Genomic DNA, 15881 nt, shown 5'->3' on the forward strand with positions numbered 1-15881 from the left:
GAAAATATGTAGTTATAGTAGACCTAGAAAATGGGACTACTGTTTTAGTTTCGCACAGCTCTAAAACTGTAGAAAGACTTGGACATAATATGACTTAACAACAGAATGTTTTACTTCATGAGAAATTACTTGTGATTCTGTATATTTTTAAATTGCTACCTGTTCCCCAGTCCAATCTATCATCTTATACAGAAAAACTTTAATTATTAACCATAATGCAATATGGTTCCCATCAAAAAGTGTGTTTTAGTGAAAGAATTGCCTCACACAGTACTAAATAGTCCCTAGAGTGTGATAAAGCATTGAAGCAGTAGGTGTGTGTGTTTGTGTGTGTACATGGAGGATGTAAAAGGAAAGAAGTTGGAAATGAATGGAAAAGTTGTGGAAGGAGACTTTACATTTATTGAGTGCCTACTATGTGCTAGTTCTATGCTAGGTGCTTTACACATATTGTTCACATTATTTCATACAACTCTATGTAAATTTTTAAATAACTTCTTTTTTTAAAAATATATCTTTATTGATTTCAGGGAGGAAGGGAAAGGGAGAGAGTGATAGAAACATCAATGGTGAGAGAGAATCATTGATTGGCTGCCTCCTGCAGACCCCTACTGGGGATTGAGTCTGTAACCCAGATATGTGCCCTGACCAGGAGTGGAACTGTGACCTCCTGGTTTGTAGGTTGATGCTCAACCACTGAGCCATGCCGACCCAGGCTATAGAATAACTTTTAGAATAGAACTGTAAAGGCTAAGAAAAATTTGCACTTGCTTAAGGTCTTAGATATACTTGGGGATTGTTATGATTAATCATATTGACCTCAATTAATGTTGGAGATTATATCACAACCCTTGGTATATTGAATGACAACAACTCTGCCTATTTTTTCTCTTGCATTTTGTTCTGTATAACAATGTATTTTTACTGCCAACAGGCATATTTCATCCCTCAGATATTGGAAGCATATTTAATAGTCTCCTGAACTTTGCAAACTCTGAGCATCCATTAACTGACCTAATAAGTTTAGAAGATATGAATGCCAAGGTAGGCAAATGTTTTGCCAAAGCTTTATTCATAGGAAATCTAGATTAGAAAAAGTATTTCACTTTGGATCGTTTCCCCAGGCAGAAGTGTCAGAATCAATGAAGAAAGAAAGTAATCAAACTCACTTATCATCACAAACCAATCTGGGTAAACTTCAGCCAGCAAGGCAAGTCTAGGTACAATTCAACGTGGGTCTCTAGCTAAGGGGCCCATAATATCCAATAATTCCTTGGTCAGTCCCTATTTGCGCATCTTCATTCTCAAGGTGAATACTTGAGATGGGGTAAATATGATTACTCCTACCTTAAGCCTATTCTGAATGTCAATATCATTGTTCGTGAGCTTGAGAATGCCTTAAAACTGGAACAGAGCTCAGAAGATAGGAAGATGAAAGTGAAGCAATGTTCTTTCTGAATTCACGTGACATACTGAGGTTGTAAGAGTCTCTAGCTGTGTTTTAAGAGAGACTGTTGAAAGACCAACAAGTACATGGAAAGATGCTCTGCAACACTAGTCATCAGGGAAATGCAAATTTAAATCACAATGAGATATCACCTCACACCTGTTAGCATAGCTATTATCAAAAAGACAAGATATAGAAGCAACCCAAGCGCCCATCAATAGATGAATGGATAAAAAGTTGTGATATATATAGTGTAATGGAATATTAATCAGCCATAAAAAGAATACAATCTTACCATTTGTGACAACATGGATGCACCTAGCGGGTATTATGCTAAATGAAATGTCAGACAGAGGAAGACAAATACCATATGATTTCACTTATATGTGAAATTTAAAGAACAAAATAAACAAAATAGAAAAAGATTCATACATACAGAGAACAGACTGATGGTTGTCAGAGGGGTGGGGGTTTGGGTAGCTGGGTGAAAAAGGTGAAGGGATTAAGAAGTACAAATCAGTAGTTCTAAAATAGTGACGGGGATATAGAGTACAGCATAGGGAATATAGTCAATAATATTGTAATAACTCTATGTGGCATTAGGTGAGTACTTGAAATATCAGGGGATCACTTTGTAAAGGATATGATTGTCTAAGCCAGTGGTTCTCAACCTTGGCTGCACAGAGACCTTTAATACAGTTCCTCATGTTGTGATGACCCCCAATTTCATTGTTACAAATTGAACATAATTAAAGCATAGTGATTAATCACAAAAACAATATGTAATTATATATGTGTTTTAGAAATCAGGATTTTAAAAAGATTCCCAGGTGATTCTAATGTGCAGCCAAGGTTGAGAACCACTGGCCTAAACACTATGCTGTACGCCTAAAGCTAATACTTAATGAAAACTGCAATTAAAAAATAAAATTTAGAACATATATATTTTTAAAAAGCTAAGAGATAAATGTTGGTGTGGTTGTGGAGAAGAGGGAGCCCTTGTGCACTGCTGTTGGTGGGAATACAAGTTGGTGCAATCACAGTGGAAAATGGTATGAAGAAACCTTAATTTAAAAAAAAAAATAGAACTACCATATGATCGAGCATTTTACTTCTGGGAATATATCCAAAGGAAACAAAAACACTAACTCAAAAATATCTGCACTCTCATGCTCATAACAGCATTATTTATAATAGTCAATATATGGAAACAACCTAAGTGTTCATAACAAATGAGGAAATCCTACCACTGTGACAGCATGGATGGACCTTGCAAGCCATTATGCTAATTGAAATAAGTCAGACAGAGGAAGACAAATACTGTATAATCTCACTTATAAGTAGACTAAAAAATAAAGAAAGAAAAATAAAACCCCAAACAGAAACAAACTCATAGCAAAAGAGACTGGAGGTATAAGCTTCCAGTTATAAGATAAATAAATACTAAGCATGTAGTGTGCAATGTGATGGCTATAGCTAATACTGCTATTTGGTATATAGGAAAGTTGTTAAGGGAGTAAATCCTAAGACGTCATCACAAGGAGAAAATGTTTTTCCTTTTCTTCTTTCTTTTCTTGTTATTGTTTCTATATAGAAGATAGATGTTGGCTGAACCTATTGTGGATAATCATTTCACAATATATGTAATCAAACCACCATGCTGTATGCTTTAAACATATATAGTGATGTATGTCAATTACTTCTCAGTCATACTGCAAAACAAAAAAAGAGAGACTATTCCTTGGTTTTATATCATTAGTTCATAAACTGAAGTAATTCTAGGTGGAAAATGAAGGGAGTGGGCATCATTTTACCTGGCTGATGAAATTACTGGTCCTAGAATTGCTTAGCCCCTTGACAAATGGAAGGCTCTTAACTTTGTCAAACTACCCAAAGAGATGATTTAGACATAATCACTTTTGGACTGCTTCCATCGATTTTTATAAAAGATTACTCTAGATTCAATTTGTAAGTTTTCTAAATATGCTTCCAAAGTATACAATCAGCCTTCTGTTTAATCAATTAACGTGTAAGATATTAGGGTGCTGTATTTGGACCTGCACTGTTCAGTAGGGTAGCTACTGGCCACATGTGGCTATTTAAATATAAATTCATTAACATTCTATAAAATTGAAAACTCAGTTTCTCTATGGCCCTTAGCCACATTTCAAGCACTTAATAGCTCCTCATGGCTCTTGGCTACCCTATTGTACAGCACTGATACTAAACATTCTATGGAACACAAAATAGATCACAGAAAATTCTATTAGACAGTCCTGGCTGAGACACGTCTAAAATCCTACATAAGAGTGAGTAGGGTTTAGGCTGGGAGCAAACGCAAATGTCTTCAGAGACCAGGAAGGTAAAATATATGGGAAAAGCAACCTAGTGTAAGACTGCAGAGAGACTGCATATCTCTGTTGAACTGGACAGTACAGAGTATAGGCTCCATCCAGACAAGTATCTGCCTGCATCTAGCAGAGTCTACCCTGGATCCGGTTTCTTTTCCACCAGATCTGTGATCCCACAGGGCCCTGAGAACACTTCTGCTAATTTCAGTAAAACCTTAAACCTTGAAAGGTATTAGCTTACCTTGCTTTCCAGGTAAAATAACAGACTTGTAATTCAAACTTACGTGTGAAATCCAAACAGAACTTCATGCATCAGTGGCTATTTAATGGCTTTATATAATCGGGTATACGATTCTGGCATAGTCTATACCAGGGGTGGGCAAACTTTTTGGCTCGAGGGCCACAATGGGTTCTTAAACTGGACCAGAGGGCCGGAACAAAAGCATGGATGGAGTGTTTGTGTGATTTTTATTTTTATTCATTTCAAATGGGCAGGATCCAGCCTGCGGGCTGTAGTTTGCCCACGGCTGGTCTATACCATACTTTCTCTAACTTTAGGATGCATTGGAATCACCTGGAGGGCTTGACTATCAGCTTGGGTGGAGCCTGAGATTTTGCTTTTTAAACAAGTTCCAGGGTGATGCTGGTGCTACTGTTTAGAAGATCGCATTTTGAGAAACACTGATTTAAGTACTTGCTAATAATTATTTTCAACGTAGGCCATTTTCCATGTCCAGTTTGTAGCTGTGAATCGCATTTATGTTTATGGGAGAAGAGGTCATCAGTATAGGAAGTGAGAAGATCCAAGAATGAGGAATTAGGAGACTTCGTGTTTCATCTCAGCCCACTGATTACATCTGTGGTCTCAGACAAGTCATGCCATCCTATGGGCCTTGGGAGAATGGGGAAGGTCTAAAGATGCTGTGGAATCTAGAAATATAAGAGGCGTATAATAAGGAAGATAGAGAAAAGTTGGGCACAATTTAAAGTTTGAATGGCTTTCCAGTAATGGGCAGAAGCAAAGAAACAGCAAGCCGTCATTCCAGCTTTAGAGAATTCAACTGCAGCTCAATGAGAAACAGTTTTCAGAAAAAGAGGAAAAGACTGAGAGTGACGTTGTACCAACAAAGAGCCTCTGATGAACTGGGACTTGGGTATTGATTGCTTGGCGAGATGCTACAGGCACCAAACCATCGCTGCCCAGAGGAGGAAACAGGAAAAAGCCAGAAGACTGAGGCCATCCTGGGAGAAATTCTCTGCACTGAAAGGACACAGGATGTCTGAAGCAGCATTTCTGTTATTGCTATCCATCCATCCACTCTCCATCTGCCAGGTTCAAACTAACATTGTACCTGTCTTGAAAGGAAACTAGACCTTCAGCACTAAGACCAAAAATTATCTATGCAGAAGGCCTGTTGGTTACTGGTTACAAATAATATCTCTACATCTTTCAGATTTAGTCAATGTTTTATCTTGGAAATCCTGACACTCTTTATCAGAGTGTCTGGTGCCTCAAAGAACACATGTACATTTTCGATTTGTTTGGTTCCTGGCCACGAAAACATCTTAATGTCGATCTATCATAACATCTAACACAGGAAACTTAGCCCATGCTTCTTGACCACTTAGCTGAGTATGTTGCTTTCATTTCCTCCTTTAATTCTTACATCAGCTCTGTGAAGCAGGAACTATTTTATATCCATGATGGAGGTCCAGAGAAGTAAAGTGACTTACCTAGTCATATAGATTAAACAGGATACAAACTTTCAAATCTAGTGTCTGATAAAACAATCAACAAGTTGATTTTTTTTTTTTCATTCTCAACATTCTGAAGAGTTATCTCAACATGCAGAGCTTTTGTGGCATATGTCTGGCTGCCCTGGCTTTGTGGTTCTGACGGCTAAGAATGCATTTCTAAAATACCAGGTCCCTTAGAGCAATCCCAAGTGCTTTTCAGAATTCCTTACTGATATAAAAAAAAGTCAGTGAGAATTGGTGGGGATGGGCACTACCATCTTTGTTTTGTAGACAATGCAATTGAAGCACAGGAAGATTATATATTCAAAGTCTCAAAGAAGACTTTCAGAATCATGAGGACTCAAACCTTGACCTTGGAGAAGGACTCGGAGAGACGGGGGGCAAAGAATGTGCCCTTGAAAGGCCTCTCTTTTCAACATCTTCAGAGCAAGCATTTTTTCATGTAGGGGGTGACTTTGTTCAGAAAGCAGTCAGAATCCCAGTCTTTGTGACTCGCCAAGGACACAAACTATTGAAAAAAGGCAACAAACTACACACAAATTGAAGGGAAATAAGAGAACGCCTCCCATTGAATATCAGGCTGGGATACTGAAGGGTTCTGTTCGTATTTCTCTTAAAACATACAATGCCCCAAGAATTAAGAGGCCAAGGCGTTTCTCCCCACCTTTCTCAGCAATGTATTTCTTATTATAAAGTGAAATCAATAGGAAAACAGAATTTGCTTTAGATAACTGCATTGCTAACCTTCATTGAAACCACCTATTCTGTGAAATAAGGAGAATTCTTCCCCCTACATATTATGACAGCAGGAAAGCTCGTGAGGTCAAATTCTGCCCTTAGGAAACCTCTCCATAAAAGCTCTCCCATGTCTCCAAGGCCCAACCAATGTCTCAGGGCTAAACTCACAGAGTGAGTTGGCTGAGGACCGTCAGAACGCATCTAGTGTTAGGAAACCATCTCACCGCTGGGCCATCAGCATTCCTTGAAATGTTCTTCGGCAATTTGGAGCAGCAGTGAATGGGTAAGTTGAAGAAAAAGAGATATGCAAGCATGTCAGGAGGAGGAAAAGAGCTGGGCAGCTAGTGATGACACCTGGGTACCATCTCTGGGCTCCACTGCTGCAAGGGAACATCTTTGTTACCTTGGAAATCATTGATGCTGTGGAGCGTTGGTCCACAGATGGCACCATTCTGCCATGTGAACCACCAGCCCCCCCTACCTTTGGGAGAAAAGCCTCAAAGGGAAGATGGGGAAGAGGGGCTTTCTGCTCTACCCACAGCTGTCTTACAAATGTTGTACAGATCCAGAGAAAGCTCTGAAGGGTAAAGTAATTCCTGTCTACTGTCAAGATACTGCTTTGGCCAGACAAAAAGTTCTGCATCCCAAATGACAGCTGGAGTGAAGGATGGAGCCAGAGAATGCTGGTAAACCAACAGCAAAGTGGAGAATCCTGACTCTCACCTCTTAAGCCATTCCTTGTGGAGTACATCGGGTCCACCCCAAGCCTGGAGATGCCTGAGCAATCCCAGCAAATCTGACTGGCAGGGACTACTGCAGTGACTGCCTGCGCTGATTTCTATAGGCAGGGGCCAGGTTACCAGGCGAACCCTGAAAACCCTGCACCTGCTGGTGAAGAAGAGGGAGGCGCGGGGAAGGGATGGGGAAGCTGGAAGGAAGGAAAGTCTGGTTCTGAGGCCCCACCCTTTGCCAGCTCCCCACCATCTCCAATCCGGCCACATCCCTTCTTTTTCCTTGTCCCATCTAATGGACCAGGGAGCAGATTTTTGGATCGAGAAGAGGGGCATGTGGTCAGGTTTATATGAAGATCCAGAGGATGCTGGGATGTAGTAGGAAAGCATGAGCTTTGGAGTCTGGCCGGCCTGGGTTTGAATCTGGGCCCCGACTTTACTAGTTATTTGATCCTGAGGCTCTCTGAGTAAAACGGCAATTATAATACCGATCCTACAGGGCTGATGAGAGAAAGTATAAGATTACTCGAGCTAGAAATTGGAGAGGAATCTTAATTCTCCCCTTTTCCTTCTACCCTTCCCACTCTGATACCTGGGCAATCACCACCATTTTCTGCCAAATGTATTGCCTTTGGTCTCCAAATGACTCCTTTTCTCTCTTGCCCTCAATGCCCCTGCACTTCAGGGCCTCATCATCTCTTGTCTGTATGCCACAGTAGCACCTTAACTGTTTTTTTTTTTTCGTTCAAGTCCATGGAACCAGATTAACTATTAGAAATACAAATATAACCAAAGCTTTCTTCTCTCATAACCCAGGATGTGCACTCTATGGATTCTCTTTTCCCTACTTTAAAAATCTCTCTCTGATTATGCACTGATATCAGGCTTCCCCATGACACTGTGAATGGTCTCAGGATGGAGACATTCACGTTTGTGCCTCCAGAACCTAGTGTGGTGCTTCACAGAGAGCAGGTCTGGAATGAAAGAGTGATCACATATTTAACGTAGTTAAGAATGCCATTGCTTAAGAGACATTCAGCAAATAGTTATCCCTTTTAAGGAGTAAATGGTTTAAATATTTAAAATTGAGTTCGTTTGGAAAATTCAGGTTTCTCTTCATGATCATAATATTTTTAAAATGTGGATTATTCAGGTTGTCTTGGCATACAGTAAGTGATGTAAGATATGTTTAATGAGTGAACAAAACAATCAATCCTATGGAAAGATTATTTCCACTTGACTATTGAAGAAAGTGAGGCTGAGAGAGGTTGGTACTCAGCTCTGGGGCAGGCCCAAGGAGGTCCAATCACCTGTAAGTAGATGGGAAAGCCAGAAGCTAGGTCTGGTTGACTGCCCGCCATTCCAGTTATACAAAAGCCCTCTTTCACTAGAAAGTGGCAGACAACTAGGCAAACATGGAAACCAGAAATTTTCATCCTGGCCCGGCTGGTATGGCTCAGTGGTTGAGCATAGACTCATGCAGCAAGTGGTCACCAGTTTGATTTCCAGTCAGGGCACATGCCTGGGTTTCGGGCTGGATCCCCAGATGGGGCATGTAGGAGGCAGTTGATTGATGTTTCTCTTTCATTGATGTTTCTCTCTCTCTCTCTCCCTCTCCCATCCTTTCTCTAAATTAAATAAGAACTGGATCAATAAAAATATATTAAAAAACAATACTGCCAAGACCTCAGTAGAGCAGGGAGGGAGCCAAGGTAAATACTCCCATAATAGGAAGTCAGCCCTCAGCTGGCCTTTCTACTAGGTTTTCTTAATGTCATTCACACTCTTCTTTTAAAAAAGACTTTTTCTAGTGTACTCTGTTCCTGGGTTTGATTAGAGATGGATTTGCATGGTCTGCAATCTAGGACAACAGCTGCTAGGATAGCTGTGTCCAGGGGAAAAACTGATTCATGAAAAGCAGTAGTTTTTGATAAGTTGTTCCACTTCAGCTCATCACAATAGCATGAAAGGGAGGTCATATCGAATTTTCTCCCAGAACTCCACGCTCCATTAATATAGAATCATTCAACAGTTTGAACTCTTCAATCCCGTATCTTCAGGGCCCTAAGATGGTCCTCACACAGACTCCTTCTCATGCATAAGCAACAGCTACACACAGGATCCACTGTTGCCACTTAAGAGATACAGACCATACAATGCATGAATTAAATTCTTTTTTAAAAGAAGAGTGTAGATGACATTAAGAAAACCTAATAGGAAGGCCAGCTAAGGGCTGCCTTTCTATTAAGGGGGTTTACCTTGGCTCCCTCCCTACTATACTGAGGTCTTGGTCAGTACTGTTTTTTGTTTGTTTGTTTTGCTGCTGCTGTTGTTAAATATTTTTATTGATTTCAGAGAGGAAGGAAGAGGGAGAGAGAGAAACATCAATGAGAGAGACACATTGATTGGTTGCTTCCTGAATGCACCCTGACCAGGGCCAGGGATTGAGCCTGCAACCTAGGTACATGCCTTTGGCTAGAATTGAACCTGGGACCCTTCAGTCTACAGGCCGATGCTCTATCACTGAGCCAAACCAGCTAGGGCAGTACTGCTTTTTTATATAGGCAAAACTTTGTGGGCAGAGGGGAGAAGGTAGGTTCTATAGCTTTTTCCCTCTCCTTATGCCTTTAGACCTGGGATGGTAAAAGCTTCCTACTATTAGTTCCTGAGCATCTTCCCATCTCTTGTTTCACATCTGTAGTAGTCCCTCATTAAATGCTCTGCCAGAATCCTGATTCAAACGGAGTAGAAAACATTGTCTTAACTTTTCCTCTTAAGAGAGGAGGTTGTTAGCTCTGTCCTAGAAAAATGGCGGATGAAGACATACTGCCAGAGTAGTATTTGAAGATAGTTGTGGACTAGATCCCTTAGGCGAAAGAGGTTTTGTGGTCATTCTCTAAGCCAAATTTTTCTCGAAGGTAGGGCAGCCTGGTGGTCTCAGCTTTAGTTTTCAAGACGTATCAGAATGTGTTGCATACAGTCAATAGTGAGTGAATGGGTGAACAAATAAAGGAGTCTGGAATTAATTTTATGTTGTAGCATATGACAGGGTCACCTGGAGGCAAGAGAAGCTAGAAGAACTGGCCTTATTCTCAGCACCAGCTTGAAGTTCAAATCGCTTGCCTTTCATTTCTGACTGTGGGACCTATGGCAAGTTGCTGAATTTGTTTCCTCACTCCAAAAATAGGAACAAATGTACCAATTCCATAAAGATTTGAGGATCAAATGAGATCTTGTAGGTAAAATGCTGAGCAGAGCACTTGGAAAGTGTTCAAACTTATTTTTACTACAAAATAAGTTATGCAAAACCAGGGGGGTGCAAATGACCATCCACTGGTGCATGGGTTTTCTGTCTTTCCTTTTTTCTTTTTTGCTCAATCCGAGCATCCCCCAATCCCCTCAACTCACCAGAGCTGTCTGCCTGCTCTCTATCCGTGAGTCTGTCTCTATTTTGCTTGGTAGTTCTGTTTGTTCATTAAATTCCACATGTAAGTGAAATGGTATGGTATGTGTCTTTCCCTGATTGGCTTATTTCACTGAGCCTAATGTTCTCCAGGTCCATCCATGCTATCGCAAAGGGTAAATTTTACGTCCATTTTACGGCAGAGTAGTATTCCGTGATGTAAATGTAGTACAGTTTTTTTATCCACTCATCTGGTGTGTGAGCTTCAGATTGCAGTGTCACAAATCACCACAACATAGTGGCTTAGAGACACATATTTGTTTTCTCCCCGTTTCTGTGGATCAGGAGCCCAGGCACGGCTTAGCTTGCTCAGCATCCCACGGGGCTGCAATGTGAGTGCTGGCCAGGTGCGCTGTCATCTGGAGACTTGACTAGAAAAGATCTGCTTTTAAGCTCTCTTTTCAAGCAAAACATGAGCCTTTAGGATGCATGGCAGCTTGTTTCTTAAAAGCCAGCAACAGAAAGATAGGGTCTCCAATGCTGGAAGTCTCTGACTGAGAGAAGGTGTAGCTCCTCTTTTTAAGGGCTTGCCTGGCTAGGTCAGGACCACCACGCTCATCTCCCCTTTGAGTATTTCAGTGTTGACTATTAGGGATCTTAATTGCATCTTCACCTTTGCCTTATACTGTAACGTTCTCTCAAGAAGGATATCTGGTCACCTTTGCCATCCTATTGGTTAGAAGGTCACAGGTTCTGCTCATAGTCAAGGGGAGGAAAATACACAAAGAATGGATACTAGAGGGTAGGAATCATCACATCCTGGCGTGTGCATGACTGGGGTAAAGAAAGAAACTACCAGCACCAACATGAATATTCATTTTAATCACATCTTTAAAAAAAGTCCACTGTTGTATAGAATAAGGTATATATACACCATATTAGGGCAATAGTAAAGATCTGTAATTAATAAAATATACACATGTTGAAGGTGCTTTTTATAGGAGTGGGTAATCAAAATATTGTAAACCATCCCAGACAATAGCTCTTTTTCCTACTTTCTCTTCCACCCTTCACTAGTTATCGGTGATGTCCTGTGCAAATTACTTAATGTATGTCTCAGTTTCTTCACCTGTAAAATCGGAACAATAATTCATGCCCTGTCTACCTCTTAGATGAAGCTCTGAAGAGAGAATTTTGGGAAACATTTGGAAATAGACACAGTACATACAAAATAGGCAGGAAAGCAAAAGAGAGTTTTTAGTCATTTCTGATTTCAGATTAAGAAAAGCAAGAAAGACTTGTTTAAAGTGTTGTCTCATTTTTGCCTAGTCAAGATCTCTCCCACATATATGCAAGATGCTCCCAAGAGATTTAAAATACTCTAGGGCTCTCTGGGATTTTACAACAAGCTCACTAAAATCCTTGAGTTCCTCTTTCCTGGCTTCTCCCTGCAAGGGCAACTCCACCTGAAATGTGATGAGTGATATTAAGTTGCAAGAATGTCCTTAACATCTCTCCTCTTCCGTCATCCTTCAATCACGGAGAAAAATGGGTAAACAAATCTTCCATTTTGTTTCTCTCTTGCTTTGGGGACAGCAATTGAACCTGATCCTCCATAGAGCCAAGCATCAGAACAGATGTTCTAAGGAAGAGAGGGTGGCCTGAGAGAAGGAACCTCCAGGAGGTATCAGATGGACTGTTGAGTCACCCAGACCTGGGCTCCAGGCTCTGTCCTTGAGTCTGTGAGTTTTGAGGAGCCTGTTCAACTTTCTGAGCTTCAGTTTCCTTCTTTGTCAACTTCGCAACTTTGTTGTGTGGATTAGAGTAGACGGAATGTGAGGAGGTACCCCGCTAGTTCCTGGCATACAATAGGTGCACAATAATGGCTGAATGCTCTTTTGCCTTCTGTAGGTCCAGATTCAAGTCTTGTTTTGGCTTCTAATGAGCCATGTGATCCCATCCACGTCATTTCTCCTCTCTGGGTCTCTATCATATGATTCTAATCTAAGGAGTCCCAGGCTTCAAAATCCCAGCACTGCTGGACAAGATCTCAAGGAGTCCAGAAAAACACGTGTAGGCTTCCCCCAGGTTCTCTTCACCTCTTTAGTGTGGGGTTACTGTCATATTCCTAGATCACTTATATTTTTAATATAAATTTTTATTAAGTCCAGAAAAGAAGGGAGAGAGAGAAAGAAACATCAATGATGAGAATTATTGATTGTCTGCCTCCTGCATGCCTCCTATTGGGAATTCAGCCCACAACCAGGGCATGTGTCCTGACCAGGAATTACATCATGACCTCCTGGTTCATAGGTAGATGCTCAACCACTGAACCACTCTGGCCAGGCCTAGATCACTTATTTTTTAAAAATAGCTGATGAAAACAATGGCCACGTGTTTTGCAAAGAAGCTAGGTGCTGCTTCTTTGTATACTTAACACCATGTAGTGTGGGTTGTAATTATAGAATGAACAATGCAGAAATGTGGAATATGATAAACTCATTTTAGAAAATGAATGAAAGCATAGAAAGACACCTGCCTTCTCTGTTTGAACTCATGTCACTAAGCAATTGCTGTATTGCCAAGTTATTTTAAGCCAAAGTAGATACTGGAATTCAAGAGGAGATAAGACAAACTGATCTGAAGTCTATTTCCTAACTTTGTATAATGTCACTACACAAAAATAAGATGTGCTTGCCTATCACCAGGAAAACCCACAGGGATTTTAAAAAATAGTTACTTCAATTCTGAATTTTTAGATAGGAACTAAAAAGTTCTAAGCAAATATAGAACATTGGCATGAATATTAAAAATTGTGTGTCTATTTTAAGCCGTGTTTTCTTTTTCCCTTGTTACAAAAGTAACATATTTTCAAGGTAGATTAAAAAAAATTCTGAACATTAGATGTTTGCTATTTAGCTACTGAGAAATGTGTACTGTTCACATGGTTTTGGTGTGTTTCTTCCTAGTCACATACATATGTGCACCTGCTTGCATGTTCAAACTTGCACATTCACACACACCATCTATTTATTGACAACATTTATATTTATGCCCCAGTCTTAGTTCTCTCTTCTGAGAGCCAAACTCACATAGGCAACAGCCAGGTTGTCCAACTTCCTGATTTGCCCAAGACTGATGGCTTCCTGGGATGTTGGACTTTCAGTGCTAAAAACTAAGACAATCCTGGGTCAACTGCTCACTGGGTGACCCATCCACACCTTAAATTTAGCAAGTACAAAACTGAACTCATCATTTCCATCCACAAATTCTTACCCCTTCAATGGTCTGATCTTAAGGAATGGTGCCATTTTTCCACCCATGTGACCAAGGCAGGAATTAAGGACTAATTCTTGAGACATTCCTCTTCCCCTCTCTCTATCCAATAGCCAATTTGGTACCAAGTTCTGGTCTTCCCTCTCTGGCTAGTAATTCTTACCTGGATTACTGCTATGACTTCTAGCCAGATCTCCTGCTTCTGGCCATTCCCCACCCCCATTCTATAAAAATTCTAGAAAATAGGCTGAGCTCTGATCCCAAGAATTCAGATATGACCATGTCACTTTATTGCAAAGAACTCCTTAGTGTCCCTCAGGATAAAAATCTAAATTCCTTAAGGTTCTGTTTACCTACTAGTTTATAGCCAACTCTATATCCTGCCATGGGACCTCTTCCCCAACACATTAAAATTCTGCAGCCTTGGGCCCATTAATCACAAACTCCAGCTCCTTTTCACAAACTTTCAAGGTCTTGGCTTAGATGGTAAGTTCTCCCAGGAAGCCTCCTCTGAAGCCTGTAAATATTTTATGTTCTTCATAATCAGTTTATGTAACTTCACACATCAGCAGAATTCTGAAGACCAGTTGGCTGGGAAAGTCTTTAGAAACTTACTGGGAGACCTTGTGTTGTCTCCTCAGTGCCCACAAGGAAAATCCAACAATGGACTAAATCTTCTCAGTCTATTTAGTTGAGCAGCGTCTCTCCACCCTGGGTGCACATCAGAATCACTTTGGGAGCTTTTCAAAATTTCTAATGCTTTGGCCTCATTTGGCCAGAAATGACTTAATTGGTCCGAGGTGGGGTGTAGCATTCAATATTTTTTAAAGCTCTCCAATAGGTATCCGAGGTTGAGAACACTTCATACTTTCATTATGCAACTGCAAGGCCACCAGGCATTTACTGTTATTTTCTGCCCATCCTGTGATTAACATGAACTTCCTCAGTTATTGTCAATCACACACAACCCCAACCTCTCCAGGGAGAACATTCCTTCCTATGCGGCCGGGGCCAGCGTTAGCCACAATGAAGTGACAACGTGATCTTTGTGTTTCTGAACTTCACTTTCATTTCTCAATTGGACCAAACTCAGGAGGGGATGCAATGAGTTTTCATCCTTTAAGCCCAATAGGGAGGGGGAGATTAAATATACATTTGACAAGAGTAGTTCTCAACCAGGGGTGGTTTGGTCCCCAGAGGACATTTGGCAATGTCTGGAGACATTTTTGGTTGTCACAACTAGGGGGGTGTTACTGGCATCTGGTTGGTGCAGGCCAGGGATGCTGTTACATGTCCTGTAATGCACAGCCCCCCACAGCAATGGGTTATCTGGCCCAAAGGTCAGTAGCGGTGAAATTGAGAAACCGTGATTCGAGAGAAGAGATTATTCCAAGCTTCCTTCTAGCTGTAAAATACTTGTTTCAGTGACTGGCTGTGGAAGAGCCTGTGAGTACCATGGAACTTAGAGTGAATTGGGCAGATAAGGAAGTTAGACTTGGAAAGAAGGAAACAGTAAGTGCAGATATAGAGAAGTTTTAAGGTGTAGATGGGTAAATCGAGGGAGGCATGCTGTTGATTTCTTGACTATTTCTTCAATATCAGTGATTCTCTATATGTGAAGGCAGCATTGGCATGCCGTGGGGAACTTGTGAGAAATGCAAATTCTTGGACCAGACCTACTGAATCAGACACTCTGGGGTTGGGACCTGGAAATTTGTGTTTTTAACAAGCCCTCCAGGAGATCCGATGCCTGCCCAAGTTTAAAAACATTGTTCTAGATTATATGCTGACCTGTCCGAAGGTCTGTTGTGATTTGGTACAGCGTATGCTTTCAAGAGTCGGTTTCATTTTGAGGAGTAGCAGGGGTAAGTGGGTTGTCAGAGAGCTTATGAAGAGGGCAAGCTGGTCTGCGGGAGAGATGAACTGGAGGTAATGCTTCCTGACAAGTCCATTTAGCGACTTTACTCTTTCCTGGGATAGCTGTCATAAGCTGTTTTATATGACAGTGCAGCAGGCAGGCTGGGTGGTCAATAACAATAGCATTTGGGTAGGCGCGTGAAATTGCCAGGGAACAGGAAAGGAGAAAAAAGGGACAAGTAAATTGTAGAAAAGATTCTGAGGCCAAGATATTGCTTCTTCTTTTTGTGATTTTTTCATTCCAGTTCCTCATTCCTGAA

General features: G+C 40.9%; 1 protein-coding gene across 5 annotated transcripts in view; it reads right to left on the reverse strand.

Moving 5' to 3' along the window:
* Positions 1-15881, reverse strand: part of CPNE4 (copine 4) — a 347198-nt gene that overhangs the window by 67042 nt on the left and 264275 nt on the right. The window lies entirely within an intron of this gene.

This window comes from Myotis davidii, unplaced genomic scaffold (assembly GCF_000327345.1).
Source record: "Myotis davidii unplaced genomic scaffold, ASM32734v1 scaffold962, whole genome shotgun sequence".
Classification (NCBI taxonomy): domain Eukaryota; kingdom Metazoa; phylum Chordata; class Mammalia; order Chiroptera; family Vespertilionidae; genus Myotis; species Myotis davidii.